Below are 27,992 nucleotides of genomic sequence, written 5' to 3'. Positions count from 1 at the left end.
TCTTTTGCTACCACGTCTTATTGAAAACTCATGTCTAATTTACTGTCCACTCTCTTATCCCAGGTTTCTTTCACCATTACGTTCTCAGATTCTCCCCTGCCTGATTACTTTTCTCCCAGTGGAGTAGCTGGCAATTTTCAAAGCTGAATTTCATTGTTATTTTCTGACTACGTTTCCTCCAGTTTCCCCAGGTTCTTTTCTGTTATTTTTCTGCCGTCACCAAGGTATGCAACTTTTCTCACTTTAGTATCATCTGTGAATCTTAATGAGCTGCCGCTCCTCTTTCAGAGCAGTAATAAAGATCTTAAAGCGTGGACCTAACCTGTCAACATTTATCCCTGTGATACCGCACTAGACCACTCACCCAAACTTGATATATTGCCAATATCATTAATTTTTGGTTACTGACATTGTTAGTTTTCATTCCCTATGGCTGTGTTCATAACAAGCTGAAGTGAATTAATTTCATGAATAAGATTTCATGAGGTGCTCTGCTCTGTCAACTGCTTATAATCCAAATACATTACATCTACTGCCTTCCCTTCATCCATTAATTTTATAATTCTGTAAAAAAGATAATCAGGTTTTTCTGGCAGTATCTGGTCTTTCTAAATGAGAGCAGCTTTTAACTTATTCCCCTATTCTATAGATCAGTGCTTCCTAGACTGTGGTCTCTGAACCAGAAGTGTTTCACAGAGCAGGGTTGGTATGTTCTACAGAGAACAGGCTGGTCAAATGGTGCTGTCTCCCCTTTCTTGCTTCCAGTGGCTAAATTTCATTACAGCACTCTAAAGCATATTAAATGCATGCCTAATATTGCCCTTCTTTGTAGGCAATTGCTAGAGTTGCTCCAGTGATGTTATGTGATCACAAATGGGACGGAATGTGGTCTGTGCACTGGGAAGTGAGGTGATCCACACAGTAGCGAATGGGATGAGTGGTGTCCACAGGCAAATCTTTGCATTAAGATATGGGCCACTTACAAATTGTAGATGCTGTCCCTGGCATTTGTGCAGGTGTGTAGTAAGGGAAATGAGGTCACAAGGAGCTCCACACCATCACCACAACCACCTTCCATATCCAGAGCACTTACCTGGAGTGAATGCAGTTCCAGTGATCATGGAGCACAGGGACTGCTCCCTCCACTCAGAGAGTCTCAGAGTTATACATTTCCCCCATGGGAGTAGGGAGGAGACAGGGCTATCACATCAACCATCCCCTTCCTTACTGTAGAGTTCACTCTTCCTGCACACTGCCCCCTGTACAGAGCTGGGTGATGGTTTTCTGCTGAATTGTAATCTTGACAGAAAATGCAGTGTTGGGGTGACAAACTCTTCCTGAATTCGGGTCAGATTCGGTGAATAGTTTCAGCTGAAAAAATTAGAGAATTTTTTTTTTAAGTCAGATTGATCCATTTTGTTTAGATAGTGGCATTTTGAATCGACCTGAACAAAATGTTTCCTTGTTCCTTTTGGGCAAGAAACAACAAAAGATTCAGTTTTGGTTTGAAATGAAACAGATACCAAGGGGAGGGGAAAACCAGCCTGTCTGCCTCCTAAAATAGTAAGAACTAGGAACTCTGCCAGCCAGGGTCAGTTTGGAGGCCTTAAAAGGGACATGTTTTTTGGTCAGTCTGGTTTTGGCCTTCCCTGTCTTGAATCCTGTGCTAGAGTCCCCAACCAATATTCATTTAATTTCTCTCTGTCTGGGAGGGAAATCTTTGAGGGTGTCAGCATTGTAAGATTAATTGGGAAGATGGGCAGAGTTGAGATGGGGATTATTGTTATGCAGGAAGGTGTTAATGGCTGCCATCAGCTGGTTCTTTGATCTATAGACAATTAGGGAGCTGATTGAATCTGCTGGCTTGTCTAATCAGTTGCCAGGGGCTCTGTGTGTGTCCTATTTCCCCCTTTTGGTTTTTCTGCCTATTGATGCCTACCACATTCTCTGCAATGGTGGAATTTATTAGAGTTGCCACATTACAGACAGACAGAAATGCCATTATTTGAACTTTGCTCGGCTAATAAATGCCAGGGATTGTTTTTTCCTTTTTTGGAAAATTGGTACTATATTTGCTCTTCATTATTTTCCCTATGACTTCTCAAAATTATCTTTGGGATAGTAAGTTATTTGCTTTGAGTTTCTCAGATGAAAGTTGCTCCAAATATGTGCCTGTTTTCCTAATTGTTCAGTTTTACAGAATTTATTATATTAATTTTTTACCCAGTGAATGTGAGCAGTGAATATCTGAGAGGCAAGTCCATCCTTCAAGAATGGGTATAATAAGATGTCTCCCTTGGGTTTTGTTAAGATAGTCATAGCAATATTCAGTGAAAATCATTGTTAACTTTGTTTCTTTAAATCCTCTTATCTTGAAAAAAATCTCCAAGTTACTGATCCAGTGAAAATTTTGTGAAATAAATCAGAGAATCTTGTCTCAAGTAGCCAAATCCTGGGAACTGGATCTGGGCAGTAATAAACGGTTTTCTAGTTTATTCTTGTGTAGCCCTAAGAACCACTCAGTACCCACTGGCAAAGAATTCACTACCACATAACAGCAACTCCTATCAAACGTCACAAAATCACTACACCTAATACATTGCTGGTATGATATTTATCTAGACAGGATGTTGTGTAAGATATCAAATGAAAGCTGGTGACACACCAGGCATTAATAGCATTGTGCTATGTATGTACGGATGGTATTTAAAGAATTATGTATGTGTGCTGGAAATATGATCTTAAAATTAAATGATCTGTCTTGGAGGCAGAGTTGAAAAACAAGTTTGTCTTAGACAAATGAATATTGCCTGGATCTCGAACGTAAATTAAGCAGGGTGAGCCAGATACAATCAGCTGTTCATTTGTACCTTAGGTAAACACCAGTTACCAGGAGGATGAGGAAACAGCATGGTGTCAGCTTGCTGGAGCGCAAACAGCAGGGAAGAAGAACTTTATCAAGGGATATACTTATAAGGTTTATTGGACTATAAGAAAGGGAGAGAACCCCTAGCCATCACTTAGGGGACGAGGAGGCCAGTGCTCTCTGTATCTTTGAATGGTGGATCCTCTATGTAGGTGGGTGATGCTGAATGGCTGCATTAGGTAAGAGACTTCTCTTAGGCAAGGGTTGCTGCCTGTTGAGTTAAGTCACTAGGAAGTGTGGTTATCCTTTTGTTTTATTTGTAACTATTTTCTGTTTCTATTATCTCTACTGAGTATCACCTAAATCTCTGATCTTTATTAAGCAGTTTATTCTTGTTATAAATTCACCTCAGTGCTGTTATATTAAAGTGAGATGTGAGTCCTCAGCTGAGCCAACAGGCTGCTGTATCTCTACCTCTTTGGAGACAGTGGACAGGGTAATTTCTGTAAGTGCCCAGCACTAAGGCCTGGATGCTGCAGAGGAACACCCTTCTGGAGAGGGGCGGTGGGGAGGGGTTGGTAATTGGGGGCAGCAAGGGTCACCTGCAAGGAATGGAAAGAAGTTTCAGAATCCTGAGTTTGTTGGACCGGGTGACAGACTGCAGTGTCAGGGAGCTGACACAATTTAGCAGCAGCAAATCTCTCTCTCTCTTGCTAAGGCAGAGGGGTGACAAGGTGATTTACAGTTCTGGGTGCCCCAAGAAAGCATCACACCTCGTCCTCTCCTAATAATAATACACAAATCATTTTAGAAAAATAAAGGAGAAAGGGACTGAAATCTTATCATTTACTTGTATTACTGTAGCACCTAGACCAGGACCGCATTGTGCTAGGTGCTGTACAAACACAGAACTAAAAGACAATCCCTGCCCCAAGGGGCTAACAATCTAAGTATAAGACAAGAGGCAACACAGGGCCACAAATAGATGGGGGAGTTCACGTAAGTAATGAGACTTTATTGGTCAGCATGATAGACTGTGAAAATGGACAATGAGCTAGCTTTGCAGATGTTTATGGGGAGCATCTCCCAACCAGGTGGGGCAGCATGGGAGAAAACATAAAGGTGAAAATTTAACAAGGGGTTAGTGAAGGCTGGCATCACAGGTCAATCAGAAGTGAGCATTAGTAGCTTGATAGCAAATGGGAGTTGTCTGTCTTCTCAGGCTCTCTTGGCTCTCCCAGCTGCGAACCAGAATGCCTCCCATTTGCAAGATACTCTCATAATGCTTTTCTCTTCCTGCATGTGGTTTCCTGAGTGAGGTATCACCTGCCACCATATCTCTGCTCTCTGTCTTTGTGTTGCTCCAACGGTTACTATGATCTCAAGAGGGTTATCCAGCACATACTACTTGATGTTTTTCTCACCCCACTTGAACTTTAACTGCTTGTGCTGAAAGGAGCCATTCTTTCCCAACATTTCTTCTGCTGGAAGACAGAAAGATGCCTGTATCTCCACATGCAAAAGGTTCCCCCAATGGCTCTCTGTTCCTTAGTCATTCTTTCATACGTACATCTTCCTCTCTGTCACGCACACACTTACATCTTCCAGCTCAGACTTGAAATGAGATGAAGAGTCAATGAAGCAGAGAGATACTGGAAAGTAATTGGGCCTGGCAGAAGCTTCAGAGGAGAAGGATCTTGCAATGACAGTGATGAGATTATGTGAAAGACAGAGGAAAAGCCATTGCTAGACAAATGGAGGGAGTAAAGTGAGAGTGGGCCAGTACAGACAGTGATGTCACAGCTGCAGCCAGAGGAGACCCCGAGTTCATTAGGGTTCCATCCCATCCCCTTGCCCAGTGCTGCTTGGTTTGGAGTAAGAGCAACAGTGTGGAGACTCAGAACCCTGGGGAGACAACTTGAGCCTCCATGGGGAAAAAATACAATTGGAACAAATGGCTGAATGCCCCCCTTACTATGTGGATCGGAAGCCTTCCCCCATCTGGCATGATAGAGCATTTGAGGTGCATCGTGAAAGAGAAGATCATACATTAAATCTTGGGTCTGGCAAGTAGGAGTCCAAATGAGTTGCCTTGCAGGGTGCTCTAGATTTGTTTGAAGCAGTCCTGAGAAAATTCTCTATATTAAAAGATTAACTACTTTCACCTAACCACCCTGGGAGAATGGGACAGCAAAGAACAATGTGCCAGGGTATCTTGCCAATGCAGCTGCTAGGGTCTGGCATCTCTTGCTGTGAGGCCTGGTTTGGAGCATTCCCAGAATTAAATTGCTGGCACTCCCTGCATGAGTAATAAGCCAGAGCAGAGTCCTGGTTGCCTCTGTTTTGTACTACTTTGGTAGGATCTCCTCAGCTCCCTCCCTCTCTCTACACCACCCGTTAGAGTGGCAATTAGTGACCATGCTTATTGCATTCCTCTTTTCTTTTCAGTGAAGGGCAACACTCAGTGCTCAACACTCAGTGTTATTTTGTCTTTCACCAGGCTGATTTAGGTAAAGGTCACAGATGAATGTGCTGGCCTGCATTTGGATTGTTTTATGTTATCGTTAGTTAGGATAATAAGATAAATTATTAAGAATGACCTGCCAGCCTGTCAGTTGCCTATTAATAAGGTGTTTGTGTATGTCTGTGTGTACATGCACACAAGTGCAAGAGAATGAACCTGTGCATGCAGCCAGACCACCCTGGGATGTGAGCTGAGTTGATCTGACAAGCCCAAGGAGTCAGCCCAGTGGCTCCTTTTCCCACCATCTCAGATTTCACCAATGAAAACCTCCTGCTGAAGTCAATGAGACAATTAATGTGGACCTTTCTGTAACTCCATGTCACACAGAGAGGGAGACGAGCAATTTTTTAGTCTCCAATCATTAGGTTAAGGATAACCTCGGATAAGGGACTCCAAACAGCCTTGTCATAACCTTTGAAAACTGAGCAGTGTTTTATCTGAAAGCAAAGTGGAGTTTAACCCCAAAGCAGAACCCAGTTACAGGCTTGTTTGTGACATAGCTTAACTTGTGACAGGAAGTCAGTCCGTCTCCAAATGTCACTGGTTTATTTTCTTTCTATGAAAGCGCCCCTTTTGGAGCACAGAGCACTCTCAATCATCTTCTCCACTCCACTTTTACTCCCATAAAAAGGATCTGTCATCTGGGATCCCTGCCAGAAGGGATCACTAGAGAGACAGACACAATGGGCCAAATTCGTCCCTGGTATAAGCTCATTTAAGTCAATGGAGTTACACCAGGGGTGAAATTAGCTCAAGGTGCCTGCTTCCTTGCCAGGACTGAGTGCCCATCCCTTCTGGTTTGGAGACAAGCTCAGTAAAGTCAGCCTTTTCTTTATCCCCTTATATTGGAAACACGTGTGTTTTGGATTCCTTGTTAGAGGGAAACAATATCAAACTTTGCAAATATAAAAAGTATTTGAATTCCCAAACCACCACAATACATGTGAAGACTTAAACAGGACAAATAAATCCATTTTAAAAGGACAAGTGGGGGGCTGGCTGTTTCAGGGGATTGGTAATGGGATAAGGATCCTTTAATGTCTGATTTACTGCTTGCTTCAAATTTAGGCCACGGTAGTAGGATCTGCAGGTTGTCATCTGATGGCTGGATAGTGTCCAAGGTGAAATGTATTGGTGTCCACAGCAAAATAGGTACCCTTTGGTGACAGTCTTTAGACTGAGAACTCCAGAAGCAACTATTGCAGAAATCTCCTTCCTTCACCAATAGTTCAGTTTACAGGGCCCAAGTGAGATGGCTTCAGGATCAGTTTACTACCACCAGAGTATGAATGGCAGGGCCCGCTTTAGTGAACAGATGCTTGTTATCCTTTAATGTTTTGATGTGTAGTAGGGATACCCCAGGTGCATCCGATGAAGTGAGCTGTAGCTCATGAAAGCTTATGCTCAAATAAATTGGTTAGTCTCTAAGGTGCCACAAGTACTCCTTTTCTTTTTGCCAGGTTCATTAAGCAAATCCCAAATTTCAAGCCATGTGGCTGAGAGGACCAATCTTGCCTCCCATTAGGGCCAACCCCTTGGTTCCCTTCACTACTGGTCAAGACTCCTGTGCTGAGTCTAAACCGTTTTTAGCCTGGCCATCGCAGTGCCTCTAGTCTGTCCCTTGGGCTGATCCTGTAGTCACAGGTTCAGGCTGTAATTGGACTGTTCCCCCCCCAGCAACCACAGCAAAGCCACATATGTTCAGGCCTCAGCCTTATCTGTCCTCTCTCCAGCCCGGCCCCATGATGGCTGAGCCATCCAGATGGCCTGCAGCCAGCCCCTTGTTCCCACTGGGGCAGGGCTGAATTCCTGCTTTGGGGTAACATTCTTCTTCTCCAGTGAGAGGTGGGATGGCAGGAGGAAGTCAGGGGTGGGATTTCCTCCCAGTCCCTTTGCCAGCCAGCACTCTGAGGCCAGCTACCCTCTCTGTCCACCCCCTAATAAACCAGGACAGCTGGGGCTGGCCCTTCCATGTGTCTGCAGTTGATCTGTGGAGCGGAGGCTGCATGAAAGGATGCTAGCTTCAGGATGGAACGTTTGGGGCACCAATGCCCATTGCTGGTTATAGTTTTGTTTTGTGGGGAACGGAGCTGTGTTCGTAGGGTGATGATAAGATTTGGTTAGACTAAGGGGCACTGATATCACAATGCTAATGCTATTGCAACATCTGATTGTGTAATTGAGCCAAGGTGACTTTATCTGAGCCTATTTCACTTTTCAATCTCATTTGTGCTTTGCATACTCCAGGGGATGTATCTGTCCTCTCTTCCTCACTCCTAGTTTAAACAATCTCCGTGATGCTATTTTAGTCGAGTTCTTGTTTGCTGAATAAAAAAAGAGTCTGGCTCCTTAGTGCAGAACAATGCTAGAGCTTTTGAAAGCATTGGTTACTCTCCTCTTTCCCAAAAGGTTAAAGGGGGGGCTCATTTGGTTTGGAAACTCATTTCAGGGAATGAAATGGGGTAAATATCAGCAGTAATGGGGTGAAGTTGAGCAAATGAAAATTTGGACTAAATATTAGCAAACATTTTAACTGTGAGGCCTCCTAGATTGTAGAGTATGCGTTGGAAAGAAATAGTGAAAGTGCCTTCATTGGAGGGTCATTAAAAATAGATTGGGCAAAGCCCTGGAGAATATGCTGTAGAGATCAATTCTGTTTTGCATCCCACCTCCCCACTGGACGAACTTTTCTATCTGTGATTTCTGTGATGCTAGTAACTTTTTCCTGGGGAAAAAACAAACAGTGTAGATGTCTGAGGTATTATCAATCAAGTGAGAGAAGAAGCAAGGTGCCCAGGAAGAGAGGGACAGGCATTCTCTCTTTATCTTTGGATGTTCACCTCTGTAGGAAATCCTGTCTCCTCTTGCTCTCCCATCTTTCCACAGGAACATGACTGGAATTGCTGTATGCAGTGGCTGTTGGTCCCAGTGTCCAGTGTTGCAGGTTTGTTTGGGTTTTTTGAGTGGCTTCAGGCTGGCAAGGAACGGGAAGAAGGTGCTTGGGAAATCCCTCTCAGTCACTCGGGCAGCTGCCAGAGTTAATACACGTGAGAGATTAGGTTTTGGGAAAATCTGCAAATCTCAAGTCTTGGCCATAATGACTGCAGCATCCAGAGTGAAACATTAGAGGCGTTGTGGCCATATGCATTAGGCAGAATGAGAAACCATCTTAATGAAGGTGAAGTTTTTCATTTAGATGTTTGTCATCAGGTTTATCTGTCTCCTCTCAGCCTCTTGGCCAGATGCCTGTGTTGTCCAAGTGCCTCTTGAGAAAGGATAATTCAAAATCACTTCCCCTGCTACAAAAGGAACTTAATTTCAAATAGAGAAATTGTGTCATATCTTAAAGTGCAGCAAGCTCTTAGAATGGTGGGATCTGTAAAGCAAAGTATCTCGGTGTAGTTGCTGGAGCCAAATAACCTCAAACTTCAGAGGAGTTTGGATCCAGACCTGGGCCCAAACCCCAACTGTGAAGCGTGGGCCCATCTCTTATAGTTTGGGAGCGCCAATCAAACCTTTGAAACAAAATGCCAGCAAGTTACAGGAAACATTCTGTACTGTACCAACGTTTTAGCTGATGTCACTGCACTCTATTGGTACCTGACAACTAGCAAGTGTTGTTAATTGTCATTTCTATAATACTAAATAGTAACCTTTACTATTCATTAATGAATGTGAATGTTTACGAGTCACTGGAAAAAGAAATTGCCAGCCAGATTGTGAAAATGCATATATAATTTATTTTAAAAGTCTTTAAAATTAGTGATAAAGTGCTATGTTTGTAGGAACAAGTGCATACTTAACTCTGTGATAGTGGGACTGGTTCTACTCTCAGTGTCACAGGTGTAAAGGAGTCAATCAGGAATAACTCCACTGATGCCAATGGTATTACAACACTGTGAAGCTGGTGTGAGCGGAAACGGAGGCCCATTGGATATCACTATATTGCATATGTACCATTAATAAACTAAAGGCAGCTGTGGATTGCAACGATATTAATACCCGAAAGCAGCTCTCTCCTCAGGTGATATCATGGCACTTGAAATCAGCTGGAATGTTTAACTAATAGCATCAAGGTGAAAACAAAATGGAGCTGATGACAGGTTATATTTCGGATGAGGCCCAGGGCTTTAGAACTCACTCCCCTAGTGGTCCAGCAGAGCCCATCCGTTATGAACATTGCAAAACACATGTAATTTCCAAGGTCTTTGGGGTGATGGGGATGGATGAGAGTTAATTTTGGTTGGCTGTGGAGCACTTTGATCAGTTTTCTACGGTTGCCAACTCTTGCAATATTACAAGTCTCACAATATTTGGTGTTTTTATTACTGCCCCAGCTCTTGGAGGCAAGTGATTCTGTGAGAATCTCAGCTTTTGTTTAAAAGAAAGAAAGAAAGAAACCCTCATAGGTTCAGAGAAAAGCTTGAAAATATGAACAAAATGTACTCTAAAGGATGAGAAACCAGAAGGCAAAGAGAAAAAACCAAAAATGTGTTGTTTTTAAATATCTCATGATTCTGGGACCTCACTTGTGGTTTCTGAACGCTTGGTGTTGGCAATAATATGTATGGTGTTCAAATAAATAAATTAAAAGCTTATGGAGAAATAATTAACAGTGTATGGGACATCAACAGGATAATCAAAAATCAGGAGGGTGGGGGTGTGATATATACCCCCCAAAGTTCCCTGGGAGTGAAACAGAGCAGGAAGACTCTTGAGTTTTTCTAGAGCAGTGGTGGGCAACCTGCGGCCCATGGGCCACAGGTTGCCCACCACTGTTCTAGAGAAATTATCTTTTTTCTCATCCTGACACAGACCCAGAAGCAGAGCTGTGGGTCTTTGCAGAAGCTGCATCCAGCCCTTCAAAAATGGAAGTCAGCCTTTGAGGGGGAACTGAATTGTAGGTATCCCCGAGGAGTCCCCTCTCCCTGGCCCCTCCCAGAAAACAGCCTGGGCAAGAGCACGGGAAAATTGTTCTCCAAAAGAAAATGCACTGAGTATTTTGCTCTTTGCTTTGCATTATCAAGCATTAATACTGCAGTTTCCCTGCTGGTGATTGATCAGATTAAATGCAGATTGTTTTTTCTTCTGGCATGAGCCGGAGGGTGCTGAAGAAGGAGGTGACTCTATTTATCATGGTAAAGGACATTGTCTGCCCTCTCTGAAGTTGCCTGGCGTAGATTTCAAAGCCTTCCTTGTTTATTTAAACTAGATGAAATGAACAGCATGAGCTTCCTTCCTAAGCAGAGAGGCACTGTGCCTCCATTGGAAAATGAAGTATATACTGAGGAATTTCCAAATCCGGAGACTTTACACAGCATTACTTCTGCACCAACAATCTCGTTCAGTGTAATGCCCCCTCAGAAAGACGGCACCAGTGCCTCATACAGGGCCTGCTTCTGCTCCCATAAAAGTTGATAACGAAAGTCCCATTTACTTTGTGTGGAGTAGGTCATAGCTTCTGATAATTGCGATAAAATAATTTGTATTTAAGCCTTTTAAAATGTCTTGTGATGGCTGCTGAAATCCTACATCCAGCTAGTAGTAGCAGAGCAGAATTGCAACAGAAGCAGCCCTGCCCCTTTCCCAAGAAGATACTGACTAGTAATAATAACTGGGCACCACTGCCCAAATTTACATTAACCTCCCCCAGCCTGTCTGTTCAGGTCTGATGATAATCAGCACTACAGTGTAGCTGCAAGAGAGGCAATGAGTGACTTCCAGTACAGCCCCTCCTGGGCATGGCCTGGTGAAAGATTTTATTTATTTATTTTATTTTATTTTTAGATAAGCTACTCTTTACAGATCACAAGGATCACCAGGGGACGGGGGGCATTTGGGTGCCTGCTTTTGCATAGCCAGTTGAAGGGAGGAGGAGTTAAGAAGAAATCTGTGGAGCAGTGAGAGCAGAGATATGAGCTGAGATGTATTGCAGAGCCTTGAAGGTGAGGACGAGGTCTCTTGCCTACAATTAATGTCCATTTCTCTACTGCTCTTGCTATATTCTAATAAATCCATTCAGATCAGTGACATCTATAATAACCCACTCCAAGCCCACAGCCTGCAGTCAGTGAAATGTATTTCTTCCTTCAGTGCATCATGATATAAAGTAAATAATTATGTTTTAATATTTCAGTTCCACCACCCAGAAAAATAAAATACTCAGAAATTTCCCAAAACAGAAATCAAATGCAAGCCACTTAATTACTAGCAAGTAAACAGAGTGATTCTTCCTCCTTAAAATACCCAAACACATTCATAATTAACTAATTAAGTCACCATATAAATGATTATTCAATATAAAAGAGAGATAGAGAGGCAGGGAAAAAAGAGAAGACATTATCAGCACACACATTTCTTTCTTCAGGAAAGGTAATGAATTGTTACAGGAGAAACGATAAGTTGAAAATAAGAAAAATCACAGCAATAATTAAGTTAACGATGTCTCCAGTTAAACCAACCAGTCTGTCTAAGTGATGGAAGACCACATATGAGATGTTCAACTGTTTCTCAGAACCCCCAAAGACTATGTTATGATGGAATGGTTGGTCTTCTTTGCCGAGATCCACAAATGTATTTAGGTGCCTAACTTCCATGGAAATCAATGGAAATTGGGAATGAGATGGGAGTTCCAGATTTTGTCCATGGTACTAATACTGGCTCACTCTGTACAGCTTGGACAAGTCCCATAGGTCAAAATATTCAAATGAGGGTGCCTAATGTTGCACATCAAACTCCACATTTGTACCCAGACTGTGAGTGGGCTTTGCATGGCTGCACAAGGGCTGCTCACAATGACAGTCCCAAAACTGAGTGTTCTGCTATCAGAGGATAGATGAATAGCAGTAGTTCAGTGTTTGTGCAAGCAAACACAGGGACAAACATCATGAAGTAAGTTATGAGAGGTGCACAGGGTTTTAACCATACAGCTCCCATTACTTAGGAAACTACTGTAGTATCTCAGATAACTGCATGGCAAATACTGATTTATTCATGGTGACCACTGTATCTCGAATTGTCAATGTTAAGCTTTTAATGGTGCCCACTCTAATTCACAAGCAAATCAACATACAATATTTTGTAAATTTGCCAGCATTTATTTTATTTATAAGGATAAACTCAATCAGAAATCCTCATCATATTTAAAATAAATATACCTACTCCTCAACTGGGGAGCTTTGCTAGCTCAAAACCCATATATATTTACTTTATATTTCTATATAATGCTTGTCATGGGAGGCTTACCTCAAGGCACTTCCTAGGAAATGGATCATTCAGTAAATAAAAATAAAACTATTATTTAATTTCAAACACTGACAAATTCATGAATCAGGCACTAGGAGCATGATCACATCAACCATCTTTTTGTTCTGTGTTTGAATGGCGCTTTGTCAATGACTAGGGCTTCTAGGCACTACAGTAATACAAATAAGAAAAAATAACTCCATGAGATTATAGATCAGGAACATCAGTCAGTGGAGACTTATCTGCAAGAGAAATAAACAAGAGAGGGGAGAAAGAGTAAATATTGAGGAGGAGGTCGACTCTTTCCTCTCATCTCTCTTCTGGCTATCTCAGGTACTTATGTGACCCTCAGCACCTCCCATAAGCAAAAAGATTACAATGTTCTCTCTCTTCCTTCCCTGCCTCCTTCCCACCAAGAAGCACAGGGGTCTGCATGGATTTCCTCTTCTTCAATGACTCTCCCAGATAGACATCATTGTTTATTTCTATTTTCTTAGTGTTCATTAGAAATAATTCATTCGAAGAGCAATTGAGAGACTGCAGAACGTAGGGAGATGTTAGCTCTTTGCTAGCAATCTGTGGAAAACTAAAGAGGGAAATATTCTCCAATAGGCTGAAAACACAGATGGTCCAAATGGATTATGGAGGCAAATGAACCCCAGTAGTTGTACGAGTCAGATGAATTCTTTTCCATTGTTTTAAACTAGTCTTTTTTTCCCCTGTAGTAAGGCAGCAGAGTACACAGATATCAGCTGTCTCTCCTTCTATAAGCTTAACCAATTTTTATAAAGCATTTGTGGGTTTTGATATTGGAACTGCTGCCATTTTTATGATTACTTGTGATGTACTGAAATGGTAGCATCTCTGGACGAGCTTTGCTGAGATGTGGAATGAAGCGTTGGTCCTTCAGATTTCATTGTCTGAGAAAACTGCAGAGTGTGTGAGCCTTGATAACCTGAATTAATCAATAAGTTAAAGTGATACCCTACTCACTGACAGCTTTAGCTACTCTGCTCTGTGTCTGAGATATTGTAATATTGGAAAGGGAAATGCACCCTATTTAGAAAACATTTAGCAAAAGGAATGGAGGCTTGGTGGCTAGAGGGGAAAAAAGAGAAATTGGAAATGAAAGCCCACGATGGGGAGCAAACATCAACTGCTGCGTATGGAATGCTTTGTGATTTTGTGAGCAGTTAGTGAGAAATTTACATTGGAAGGGTTTGTGGAGATAGTGTGACCAATAAAGTTGAAAACGTGTTGGAACAGTTTGGGACTGTCACTGGAAACTATATTTGAGAGGGGTGAAGGCTTATAAGAATCACTCATGTATCTGCTGCAAAAGCAGTTATTTTAAAGCCATTTGTGCAGTGTGCAGAACTTTGTGGACCCTTGCAAACAGTGAGTCTGCCTCTGTTCCTGCTGAAGTCAATAGGACCTACTGGAGGCTCAGCACATTTGAAAGTCGAGCCATATATTCAGGTGCCTAAATATAGATTTAGAACACTCATAGACTTTAAGGCCAGAAGGGACCATCATTATCATCTAGTCTGACCTTCTGCACATCACAGACCACAGACCATTACCCACACACTCCTGTAATAGACCCATAATAGAAGCCTACCTTTAGGCAGCTATTTTTGAAAATACTAGGTCTGATTTATTGGTGCCCAAGCTGTGTTCATCACAGGACTTGAGGTGTCGGGGAAAAAGGTGTCTGTGTGCCACCTTTGTGCTTCCATTCTTCTGGGAATGGTCAGGGACTGGTTTTGCCCATGATGCAGGTTAGGACTGCATGAAGCCCAGCTGTCTATGGGCCCAAAGGACCATCCCAGCAGCTGGGAATTGTTGCTTCCTTTTACATAACTGTGCTCTATATGTAGCCCCTATTTCAGGGTCTGCAATAGGTGGAGTGATTCTATACCATGCAGCAACTCCCTCTCTGGGGGAGAAAATACCCAGGTAGCCAGCTCCACCAGCATTACAGTCCATTTGTGCTGTTGCAAAGGGGCCATAGGGTCCCAGTGATTTGGACCTTGTGTTTTCTCCCAAGTTCTAGGTCTAAAGTGGCTGCTAGTGCTAATCCTTACCTGTTAGCATGCATTCTTTATGCAGCGGGCCACTGACATGAAATAGCAAGTTGAGGGTGAAAGAGAACAATGCAAACACAATGTCCCATCATTAGACAAGAGACAGTGGTGAAAGAAGAACTCCTCCTCATTGGGATGTGTCAAAGACAGGGCTTGGTGAAGTGCAAGGTGACAAAGCCTTGTTACCTTGCTGTGGGACAGGAGCATGATGCAATGAGCACTGCACTGTTCCTGACCATTTGACAGCAGTTAGGGCACCTGTCGCTTGTTGCTCACCTTATCAGTCTCATTTAGTACCTAGTATCTGCCTGGCATCTTCTAGTGGAATGAGTCAATCTATACTCTTTGTTCTCCTTCCTTGCTCCTTCCTCTGCCTCTTCATGAACATATAGTTGTTCCTATCTTGGAGATTCTGTAAACAAAGCTAGTCCATGGGAGTGTGAGCACAGTGTGAGCATACCTGTCTCCCGCTTGTCTGTAATACTTTAGCAGCAACCCAAGCACTATGGCTGGGAATGGCAGAAATAAATAATATTTTCTTTATTTTAAGTAGGAAGAAGGAAGCGGGGCTTGACAACAGTGGAAGCCTTACAGGGAAGAAGGACAGGAGGCAGGGTGATTAATTAAATAAATAAACTGGCATCCTTCTCTGTGATTTGTGGAAGTATATCTAAGCATGGTTCTAGTGCTGGGACTGCCTTTGCTGGTTCCCCATTGCCTTGTCTCTTCTTCAAGTTGCTCATGCGTGGTAAACCTTCCGGCTGTAAACGTTACATGCACTTTATCCATCTTACTTGCCATGCATAATGTCTTTGTGCTCGTGGTGATGAAAAGCAACCATGAGTCAGTCTTCTCATCAGTAAACTACTTTGTGTTTTGTGAAGCCATCTTCAGCTTTAAGTATTTGAGATGCTTTTTGCCACCTAGTGGCTCTCCTCTGATTTCCAATATTCCTTGGCTCTGTTGCTTACTCAGTGTCATTCTAGGTTCAAATACCCTTCACTACTATTACACACATCTGGTTTCTCCCCCACCCCTGACCCCCCTAGTTTTGTCTTTTTCAGGCAGGTCTTACAGACAAGCTCCCTTGTTCTGTTTTCCTTTGTGATGACTCATGTAAAGCTGTGTTTACCAATCATAAAGTTAGTGACTCTTTAGGGTTGAACCTTCAAGCTAAATTCTCCTCTCTGTTACATTCGTGCAACTCCACTTAATTCAACAGAACTGCTCCAATTTAACTCAGAACAGTTTAGCCCTCCCTTTTAAACTCTCATAATAACCCTGTGTCTGCTGGCTCATTGTTTACCCTTGGCTGATAGGTATATACTGACATCACAGAGGTTGGAGAGAGACGGACAACCATATACAGACAATCACAAAAATAGTGTGGGAGTGCAAGGCGGATTTTTGATGCCCCTTTCCTTTCAGAAATACTTTCCCTTCTCTCAGGCCATTAGATCCAAAGTCAGGACACTTTTCCTGTCTGCCGGGAGAAGGGCTGGTCTGATGAATAGACTTATGTCCTCACAAACCAAAATAGTTTTAATGAGGTTGGAGAGCAGTTGTCTTTGCTGAGTTGTGTGAACATGGGGTCAGATTCTGATCCCAGTTATGCTAGTGTGTTTCCAGAGTGACACCATTAAAAGGCAATTACTCGAGATTTACATGGGTGTAAATGGGATTAGAATCAGCCCTATAGATTGCAAGCTGACAAAAATCTGGAGGAAAAGCAACAGGAAGGACAAATTCTCATCTCTGAATCCCCAGTTCTGTTTCCTATTGTTTATTTTTTAATCCAGTTATCTATATCATTTATTTTCCCCTTGTAACATTACCATCCTGAGTTAATGTAGCACAATATAAAGACCGTGTACAAACCTATTACCCAACTAACAAGTATACAGTTAAATATTAGAACATGATTAAGCAACTGTGTCCTGTATCCTGGTTCCTGCATGACTTGTATGTCATGGCAATTTACAGATGTTTATATATTATTGATTGCAACAACAACAAAAGTGTGACTGGAGGTTTTTTTTTTTTTAAATAAACAAGGTATTATTTTAATTAATAAAAAATGACAATGCTATATCACCTGCCATTCAAAGATCCTAAGATCTGCATTCTTTACAAACAGATTACAAATTATATGAGAGGATTGCTTCATTCTTCACTGGAATGCAGTGGCTTCTGGGTGGGAAGCTACAGCCTATAAACAGTGCACAGCAACACACAAGATCAGGAAGAAAGTGAAGAGTACCTTAGCCAACTGAAAATACAATGCAGGAGAATTTCTGGTATAGGCAGGGCGTATTTACCCAGCTGGAATTGGCCTGAGTCCTGAGACAAGCACACCTACTTGTGTAAAAAGTGCCATGGTATGTTAATAATCACATCTTGTTCTTTTTTTGTTCAGAAAGGGATATTTCCCAAGAAGACCTGGGATTCCAGATTTCAGAGCAGTGTGGAGTAATATGTTTTAGCCCCTGCTCAGAAGTTAAATGCTGCTAGAAAAAATTGGGGGAATAAATGTTAGAAAAATATATTTATTAATGAACATATGTTTGTGTGAGAGAGAGCACTGTACAGTATTTTTCTATGTAATATTGAGTTGAATTTCAATGTTAATGGAAAAACAGAAATTGATCAGACTGATTACTCTCATTTAAAATAAATCCACAATATTTGAAAGGTTTCAGAGTAGCAGCCGTGTTAGTCTGTATCTGCAAAAAGAAAAGGAGTACTTGTGGCACCTTAGAGACTCACAAATTTATTTGAGCATAAGCTTTCGTGAGCTACAGCTCACTTCATCGGATGCATGCAGTGGAAAATACAGTGGGGAGATATTATATACACAGAGAACATGAAACATTGGGTGTTACCATACACACTGTAACGAGAGTGATCAAGTAAGGTGAGCTATTACCAGCAGAAGTGCAGTGTCCCTATTGTATAATAGCGTCACAAGGAATTACTTTAGAATACTACAAGACTTTCTATAAGGGTGGGGCCTGACACACTGGGACAAGGAACAATGCTGGACTCCAAACACAACTCTCCCAGTGCCCCTAATTTTGACTTTCAGAGACCCCGACACTTCCAATCTTGTAAAGAACCTCAGTGTTGATTTTCAGCAACGCGTGCTACTCCAACCTCATTGCAGGCCTTACTTACGAAGACTGTCAACTGATGTGGTAGCTTTGTGTTAACGATGAATGACCTATATTCTGCCTATTTCATGTTTTGGATGTAAGACTTACTATACCATCAGGGGGCTCTGTTTTTTCTGTTCTGTGTTTGGGAGAGGAGCAGAAACTTTGCTTTCCGCTTCTTCCTGTTATGATAATGGACTCTTAGTGCTGTTTAATGCTGCTTGAGTCAAACTGACCCGTAGTCTCCAATTCCAATTGCAAGGCAGGCTTCGCTTTGTCAGAATAAGGAGACAGCAAGGGACTTGATGAGCTGCAGATTGACACATGAAGCCAGCTCTAAACTGCATTGGGGCTCTTTGCAGTGGAGAATACAGCAAGATTGTTAGCTCTTCCTGGATCTAGGTCAGGGTTTTAAAATGCAGCATTTGTACTGTATCTACTATACAGCAAAATGCTCAAGCTCCCTCCCTGTGCAAATGGAATATATCTCAGCCACACAGAGCAAACTGAAGGCATCAAGTACTTTAATGAAATGGAACTCACTATATACTGGCTACAGTAAATGTTCAGCAAGTGAAGACAAATATCTACTGTAGGAAATCTAGGAATATATTGTCTAATATTTTGCCAGTTCTCACTGTCTTCTAACCAGAATAGTGACAGGAGGCCGCCAGGCACTCTTTCAGACAAGTTCCATTTTCATATAACACTTGCCAGTCTCAAGTGTTATATGAGCCAGAGGCTGAGGGAACTGGGATTGTTTAGTCTGCAGAAGAGAAGAATGAGGGGGGATTTGATAGCTGCTTTCAACTACCTGCGAGGTGGTTCCAGAGAGGATGGTTCTAGACTATTCTCAGTGGCAGAAGAGGACAGGACAAGGAGTAATGGTCTCAAGTTGCAGTGGGGGAGGTTTAGGTTGGATATTAGGAAAAACTTTTTCACTAGGAGGGTGGTGAAACACTGGAATGCGTTGCCTAAGGAGGTGGTGGAATCTCCTTCCTTAGAAGTTTTTAAGGTCAGGCTTGACAAAGCCCTGGCTGGGATGATTTAATTGGGGATTGGTCCTGCTTTTGAGCAGGGGGTTGGACTAGATGACCTCCTGAGGTCCCTTCCAACCCTGATATTCTATGATTCTAAGGAAGAGAATAATTGTATCCAGGCATTTTGAACCTTAGTCTGATGGTTTCACTGCATAGAAAGATTATTGCCCTTGGGCTGCAAAAGTGGATGGAGAATCTCATAAGAACAAGTTTTTCTTGTGATGTTTTGGCACTTCTGGTCACACTGGAATTCAAATGTCACCACATAATAAAGGCATTGCTTTAGCACCATAGATCAGAGTATCTCAATGCACTTTACAAACATCAGTGAAGTAAGCTACCCAATACCCCAATGAGATAGGAAAGCTTCTCCAGCATGCCTCAAACATTGCCCTACTGTGAGCATTTTTATTTAAAGGGTGGGAGGTAGTGTTACCTTGTGGTTAGAGGACTGAGACTTAGATTTTTCACAGCTGACTAGGGGACTTAGTCACATATGTACCATTGAAACTAAAAGTCCTAAATTTCCTGATTTGAAAATTTCATCCTTCGCATTTTAGTCACAACTCTGCCATTTACTTGCCATGCAACCTTGGGAATGCTAGTTAAGCTCAAATTCCCAAAAGTGTCCACTAATTTTAGACACCTTCATTTTTGGGTGCCCATATCAGAATTTCTACAGACGGATGTGTGGCTAAACCAGCAAACAAGATGGTGGTTTAATCCAGCTCTCTGCAGTAAAGAGGAAATAAATTAAAGCAATTTAAGAAGATAAAAAGAACCAAGCTAACCTGAATCCCCAGATCTGTGCTCTAAGTATGAACAGCCACTCATGGAGCGATTTTTGAAAAGAAAAAACAAAGACTGAAGACAGCTGGCAGAACCCAGTCCCAGAAGACAGCTTCTGTGGGAGAAAACAGTAACAGTATCCACTGTCATCAGCCTGCCATACATATCAAAAATGACTGCAAGCTTGGAGATGTTGAACTAGACCCTCATTGTCCTGCAAAGAGACAGTGGATGAATACAATGATTTTTTTAAATTAATTAAAATTGTACTACACTAGAACCCAGCATTATGAGCACCAGAGTTATGAAGTGACTGGTCAACCACACACCTCATTTGAAACTGGAAGTACACACTCAGGCAGCAGCAGAGACCAAAAAAAAAGGCCAATACAGTACAGTACTGAATTGAATGTAAATGACAAAAAAAATAAAGGGAAAGTTTAAAAATAGATTTGACAAGGTGAGTAAACTGTTTCTCTGCTTGTTTCATTTAAATTAAGATGGTTAAAAACAACATTTTTCTTCTTCATAGTAAAGTTTCAAAGTTGTATTAAGTCAATGCTCAGTTGTAAACTTTGAAAGAACAACCATAACATTTTGTTCAGAGTTACAAACATTTCAGAGTTATGAACAAACTCCATTCTTGAGGTGTTCATAACACTGAGGTTCTACCGTATTGTGACTGGGGAAGAAAGTGTGGCAATGGCCATTTTGGAAAGATCAGACAGATCAGGGGACATGTAGCAGCAACTATCTTGAGAGAGGTCCAACAAGCAAGAAGTAAAGACAAGAAGATCTAGATATTTGGGAAAGGAAAGAAATCCTCCAATACAAAGATCTTCCCCCAACCTTCCCTGCTCCCCAAAAAGCAAAGCATGAAAGGGAGTAACTCCCCCTCCACCAAACTAGCTATGGGGGCAGGTGGAAAAGCATCCAGTCAGTAAGGCTGACCTGCAGGACTATTGTTAGAAATAAAAAATGATGAATATGGAGATGAGGAAAGAGTTCTAGGATTACATTAAAGATTTAAAAAATATGACATTGGTGACATTAATGGGAAAATATCAGATGTGGAAACAGAGTTAAACAAGCAATCAAACAGCATTACTAATCTCGATGAAAGAATCGAAATAATTGAAAAAAGAGGAAAAAACATGAAAGCAGAAGAAAAAGTCCAGAACCTGAAGAACAAGTTTAGTATATGGACTAAGACTTTACAATGAGTAACGGATATTATATAAATGATAAAGAAATATAGACTAGCTCCCAGAATATTTTACTCTATGTGGTTATAAAATTATAGTTAACTTAATGTGATTTATATTATAAACATTAATGACAAAATAGCAGGAGACCCAGATCCCCCCTATTGAAGTAAGTTTGATTTTAGACTTTTCACAAACATTCTAAAATGTATATTAATTGGAGAAGCACCACTGTCATGGGCGGCCGAGCTGGCTGGCCCTTTGAGGCATGCTGGGCTCAGCCTTGCCCAGGATTTAGCAGCTATCCCTCAGCCTCTGGCATTAGCTGCCAAGCTAGTTAGAGACCACAACTGGATGTAATGAGGCTTAATTAGAAAATTACCCCAATTAGCTAATCTCTGTACCTGGGCTACAATTGATTGATTAATTGCCTGTTGGTTGGAAGAGGTGGAGCTTGGCCTTAAATAGAGCTAAGACCTCAGTGGGGAGGGGGACAAGGGGAGCTTTGCCCTTCTAGAAGAGCCTGAGATCCCCTTAGGGTGCTGTGAGGGGGCCTGAGCTAGGGCTGAAGAGAAGCCTAGGAGGGGTAGAAGAGTAAGTGGTTACAGGAGAAGCTTTGCAGTAGAGAATAAGGAAAGCTGTTGGAATCTTTGGGGAAGGACTGCAGTGGTGGAATCTTGCTGGAGGACAAACAGAGGATTTTGTGGAGACTGTTAGGGGCTGAAAGATTAATTCTGAGTATTTGATTTAGAGTTGGACCTTCCCTAACCTAGGAAGGGGACTGACTTGTGTGTGACTTGACCAAAGGGCTGAGTCTCAGAAGATCCAGGAAGGGAGTCTAAAGATGGTACCAGCTGGGATTTAACCTTGAGACCAAGTAAGTGGGCCCCAGAGTGAGTGGGAGGTAAAGTCCCCTATAATGCCATGTCTGGGCACAGAGAGATGCCCCAGAGGTAAGGATGTGCAGCTGCAGTCCCCTATGGTGGAAAATTAAGAATAAGGAATTCAAAAATGGTATAATTTGTAATACCCAGTGTTCTACAGATCTTAACTTTAGATATGGCTTTGTTCTTAAGAAAGGCCCCTGCTGGAGTGAGGTTAACACAGGCATAGGGGAAGTAAAGAGCCTGGGCTCCACAGCTAGAGGGGACCAAGTGGTAATGGGACAATGTGGAGGGAGGGAAACAGAGCATAAAAGAAACAGCATTTAAATATTATGTTTTAATCATCAAGATTATATTAATAAAAAGGGCTCAATTTAAAAATGTGGTAAATCCTACTCGGGATCAGGTGACAACAATATAGATGTTTAAAATTCCCACATATATTGCTTTTCCTTTTTTTAAAATTGCTATGTGTTTGTTGGTAACTATCTAAAATCTCTTATTTAAAGAGGAAGAGCAAATGTAATAGGGATCTGGCTGGGGGGATTCTTACCCCTTTTGGCAAAGGGTAATATACTGTACAAGAGCAAGCTTGGTACTTATGGGGGAGTTTATTAATAACATGACTGTTTAATGTTAAGGGAATGAGCAATCTAACGAAAAGGGTATGCTGCTCACTGCAAAGGATTTTCCTAGTATCTAGTTACACAACATGCTTGAAGAAAAATGATGATAAATACCTGAATGCTTGTTGGACACCACTACCATATGCCTCTCTAGGGCAATCTAATAGAAAAGGGTTGGACATGCTCTTTGCCAAACACTTCTCTTTTTTATTGTTTCAGTACAATACATAGATACGGAGGGCAGATATATTTTAAGGGGACCTTGAAAGGTAAACTTCTCACCTTAAGCAATGTATATGCTGCCAATCAAGGGCAAATTTTTTAATCAGTTTTTTAGGGATTTAGAAAGATTTAGGGAAGGGGATTTTCTTTGCAGGGGTGGGGGGGCACTTGACAAGGTGCTTAATCCCACTTTGGATCCATTGAATGTACACAGCGGGCATTTGGGAGGAGCAAGTATAAATTTGAGTCACTTAGAAAATGAGGATCTGTTGGATGTCTGGCAGGAGATGAATCTGAATGTTGAGGGCTATAAATACAATTCATATGGAAACATAACAGAAAAAGGGTGAGTTCTAAAGTCCTGTATCGTCCTACAAAATGGGGTGGACTAGCATTCCTTATTTTGGATTAGATTATTTTTTATTAAGCATCACAATAAGATGTGATCAGTTGGGCTAACAATAGACCATCCAAACACTGGATAAAACTCGAATGTGACTGAAGACCAAATATAGCTATTCATAGTAATTGTTGGGCTAAAGAAATTTAGGTCACCAAAAATTAAAAAATCATCCATTCATCCAGACCACCTTAGCAGCTATGCACAAATTTTTAAATGCTGTTGCTGAGGCTCTCTACCATAGTCAATTAAATTAATCGGTAATTTATGCATAGGAAATATCCAACTGACTATTCGCTGTGGGTGAGAGCTGAGATTACTCAATTGGAACATCTGTTCCTGGGTCTTGATTTGAAATCATATCAAGAGATATGTAATGTCAATAATGCTCCTATATTTTTAATATTTACAACTCTAATGTTTTGTGAAATCTTGATACCCCAAGGCTCTATCTAGACCTTTAACCACATTTGAGGAATTGACCCAGGCGCAAGCTGCAACAAAGGTTTAATTTAATTTTCACTGAAAAATATCTTTGATAAGAAAACAACCCAGATGGGAAAGGAACTTGGACAGAGAAATTGATCTGGATGAGTGGGTCGCTATATGGGAAATGGGATATATGTCTTCAATTTGTGTAGCTCGTAACTGGAGTAAAATATCTATAATAATTGCTGTTAAGATCCATCCTAGTTTTGCTACTAGGGAGGTGCTCTGTTGGCACCTTTGTAGGGAAAGGGGAACCTACTTGTAGATGCGGAAGTTGTGTCTGGGAAGTAGTTGGCTTTGGGAGAAAACTATTAAAGAGATTCATTTTATGACACAACACCAGCTTCCTAGCAGGTCAAGGGATCTAATATTTGATGCTCTAATAAGGAATTTACTTTTCTGAACAGAAAGGTAAAATTGTTAGCAGCTAGACTTGGTATTGCACAATATTGGAGAAAGTGACAACTTTCTCCTCTGAAACTGATATAGTATAATATGGACTGTCCATGTAATGGAAAAACTGTCTCACTAAGCATGTACACAAGAGAAGCACCAAAAAGATGATGGCCACCTTGTTTAGCATACTCAGTGTCTTGCTAACAAGGGAGCCCTCCTCTTCTATCTTTATCCAGGTTTTGAATGTTAACCTGACCCTGAATAAGTAATGTATGATCAGTGTTTTGGTTTTTTTAATTACCGCACTCTTACGGCTTACGTTTTAGAGGTTTTAAGCACCCAAAACTCCAACTTAGGTCAGGGGTGCCTGTGAATACTTAGCATCTCTAAAATCAAGTCCAGGTTGTCTCACATCAGGCAGTCAGCATTTTAGGGGGCCAAAATCAATGGACGCCTTTGGAAGTATTGGCCTTAATGTCTCTGTTCAGTTTTCTCCATTTGTTAAGGGGAGATAACTCCCTTTCTCAGTGGCAGTGTGACTTGTAGCTTAATTCATTCACTAGTATTTGTAAAGACTTTTGCAGGCCTCAGATGAAAGATGCTCTACTACTTCAAAGTAGTAGGATTGTTGTTTTGAAAGCTCCTCCAATTGAGAGAAATCAGTAACCCCAGGAGGCTAAGCCAAAGTCTCAATTAAATGTCAATATATCCTTGGCCACTGGCATCAAGGAGAAACTGACATGTCTCCAGAGACAGAAGGAGTTCAGCAATCCACAAATCCCCACATTTCTCTAAATCCAGGATTAATTAAAAATATGCTCAGTGAAGCTTATGTGCCTCTGCAAAAGGGGCTCTGAGGGGCCTGATCAAAAGAAGACTATAAACGTTCACCAGGTCATGTTCCTAAATGCCCTCCTGAGGGCAGGTCCAATGAGGAAGAGGAACTTTCTAGCCTAAATATCGCCAACCCAACTGAGGGTCATTCAAATCGGTGCTTGAGATTCTCTGGAAAAAGGGGGGAAATCCCCCCGATTAACTTTGGCCTTTACAAGGTAACCGAAGAGAGGTCACAAGATAACCCAGAGGTATGCTAGAGAAGTAGAAAAAGCTATTTAATACAGTGCCCTAGTGATAGGGAGAGACTGTACAACTGCATGTGGTGACAGTAAAGCTGATCATCCAGGAGTGGAAGTCTCTATTCCACCCCCCAAAAAAGTAACTGAAATATTTTTAAAAGAGAGATACTGTAGAGGACATTCTTTAAGATCCCCAATTATTAACAGAATTCATTTGTAGATTTACTTAACAATTTTAATTTAAACAATATGGAGAGGCTTTTTAGCTGTGACTACCTGAGTACTTCTGGAACAAATACATAAAGAACAGGGAGTTGCATTCTGACAGGTGGTGATGCTATTTTAACTGTTTTAAGGGTAATTCAGAAGACCGAGCAGCATTTTTGCTGCTGTAAAGTGTAGGGGGCCAGGTTGGTCCTCAGCTGGTTCTGAGACTGAGGGAACAAACTGACTACTTAAACTACTCCCCCATCATCTGATCCAAAAGCAGGAGAAGGGGTGGCACATTTAGGGCTGCAAGCAATTTTTCTATTTGTTCTCTTTCAGTACACAAGAGGATTGTTTCCTTTTTTCCTCCAGTATTCCTTTTGTGGATTTGATATATTTTTCTCCCCTACAGTGGTCATTTAACAGCAGCATAAGGCTGGATGAGAAATTCAGCCAAAAAACCCCCCAAAACCCTGAGGCCACCGAAATAACCATGGATGACCGTTCTTGCCACAATTTAAATGTTTCAAGTTTGATGCAAGCTAAGTGCTCTTTAGACATTTGTACTGAAACAAAATAGAGGTGGGGCCTGCATTTCTTCAGCCCCAGCTCTGAAGCTCAGGAAGAAGGGGTTTGAGTTCAAATAGGGTTGCCAACTTCCTATTTGCAAAATAAAAAAGCACCCCTCCCCCTTCAAGGCCTTGCCCCTACTCACTCCATCCCCCACTCCTTCTGTCACTCACTCTCCCCACATTCACTTGCTTATTTTCACTAGGCTGGCTCAAGGAGTTGGGGTGTGGGAGCGGGTGAGGGCTCCAGCTGTGGGTGCAGGCTCCTGGGTGGGGCCAGAAATGAGGTGTTCAGAGTGGGGGATGGGGCTCTGACCTGAGGCAGTGGGTTGGGATGCAGGAGGGGGTGAGGGCTGGGGTTGGGGCTGGAAATGAGCAGTTTAGGGTGAGGAGGGGGCTCCAGGCTGGTGCAGGGGGTTGGGGGTGGGTGAGGGCTCCAGCTGGGAGTGGAGGGTCTGGGGTGGGGCTGGGGATGAGGGGTTTAGAGTGTAGGAGGGTGCCCCAGGCTGGGACCAAAGGGTTTGGAGGGCAGGAGAGGGATCAGAGCTGGAGTTGGGGTGGGGCTGGAGATGAGGGGCTTGAGGTGCAGGAGGGTGTTCTGGGCTGGGACTGAGGGGTTTGGAGGGCAGGAGGGGGATCAGGTTGGGGGGGTGAGGGCTCTGCCTGGGGGTGTGGGGTGGGGATGAGAGATTTGGGATATAGAAGGGGGCTCTGGGCTTAGGAAGGCAGGAGGGGGATCAGGCTTGGGGGAGGGGGTTGGGACATGGAAGGGGATCAGAGGTGCAGGCTCCAGGCGGCGTTTACCTCTGAAAGCAGCGGCATGTTCCCCTATGCAGAGGCGCAGTCTGCATGCTGCAGTATCCCCGCAGCTCCCATTGGCCCTGGTCCCTGGTCAATAGGAGCAGTGGAGCTGGTGCTTGGGGCAGCGCACGGAGCCTCCTGGCTGCTCCTACATGTAAGTGCCAGAGTGGGGACATGCTGCTGCTTCCAGGAGCTATGCAGATCCACAGCAAGAAGGGAGCCTGCCTTAGCCCTGCTGCGCCACTGACTGGACTTCTAACGGCCTGTCAGCAGTGCTGACCAGAGCCGACAGGGTCTCTCTTCAACCAGGCATTCTGGTCAAAAACCAGACACCTGGCAACTACCTACATTCAAATGGGCTAAACTCAATACCCAAACATCTCCTCTCCTCCCCTACAGCAGATGCAACTTGTGGTGAACCAATATTCTAGATGAGTTTGTCCAATTAATTTAGCTCTTTAAAATGATCACTAGTGAACTTGTTTGTTGATTTTTAGGGAACTTACGTTAGGATGAATTTGCCCCATTGAATTTTTCTGTAAAATACTTCTGTGCCGTTGTCTCTGCTTTCCTTTGCTGTGTGATAGTTGAGCTGAGCTTCTAGTACAACTAGGCTAATGGCATCCATTACTTGTAATTGAACTTTTCATTAAAGGAATGATTGCAGAAAGAAAACTAATTAAAATTAAAGAAACTCATTAGATTACTCTATTCTGTTGTCGAAGGCCAGTGGAATGACTGTCTAATTTGTTTATCATGCATCAGCTTCTTGTCACCAAGAACAGAGATTGAAATAAAGCAAAGCAAGACAAAGTGGGAGGGAAAGGTAGGGGGGAGAAACAAAGGATGTGAGAGCGACAGATATTGTGAAAGAAAGATAAATATCATATTGTTGCTAGAAGAGAGATAATTAGATGCATTGTATTGATGCAGCACTCTGACAGGTTAGCTGAGGAAGGTTTCTTTCACTTCTCTACAGAAAGTGATGGAGGCAAATATGGAACTAATCACAATGAGGGGAAAAATAGAAACCCAAAACTGACAAATTTTCCCATCAAAAAACAAAACTTTAGCCAGAGCTAAAACTTTTGCAGAAATTCAATCAAAAGGCCATATTTTATTGAACTGTTTCAACAAAATAATTTTGAGCAGCTGTAAATGTTGTGCCCCCACAAATCCAAGTGAAGTTGGGGGCAACTGTACATCCCGCATCACCTCTAAAACACTGTTTCCATGTGTTACTAATACCCTAGATCACTAACACTGAATTATTAAAATCTAATTTGTTTTCCCATCATTAGCTATTTATTTTGTCCTGTGTTCTGCTCTGACACTATATTTTTTTGTTTAATTTGTGTTGCTAGTCAGTTTCACTTTGCGGCTCTCCTGAATTAGTACACTGCTGCATTTGGAG

The 27,992-nt window shown here is 42.2% G+C and overlaps 1 protein-coding gene across 3 annotated transcripts in view; it reads left to right on the top strand.

Annotated features, from left to right (window-relative positions):
• The window catches only part of CACNA1C (calcium voltage-gated channel subunit alpha1 C), a 633,467-nt gene that overhangs the window by 306,603 nt on the left and 298,872 nt on the right, over positions 1–27,992 (top strand). The window lies entirely within an intron of this gene.

This window comes from Lepidochelys olivacea (assembly GCF_965140295.1).
Source record: "Lepidochelys olivacea isolate rLepOli2 genome assembly, chromosome: 1".
Lineage (NCBI taxonomy): Eukaryota > Metazoa > Chordata > Testudines > Cheloniidae > Lepidochelys > Lepidochelys olivacea.
Note: the sequence above shows the minus strand (reverse complement) of the source record. Positions and strands in the feature narration are given on the sequence as shown.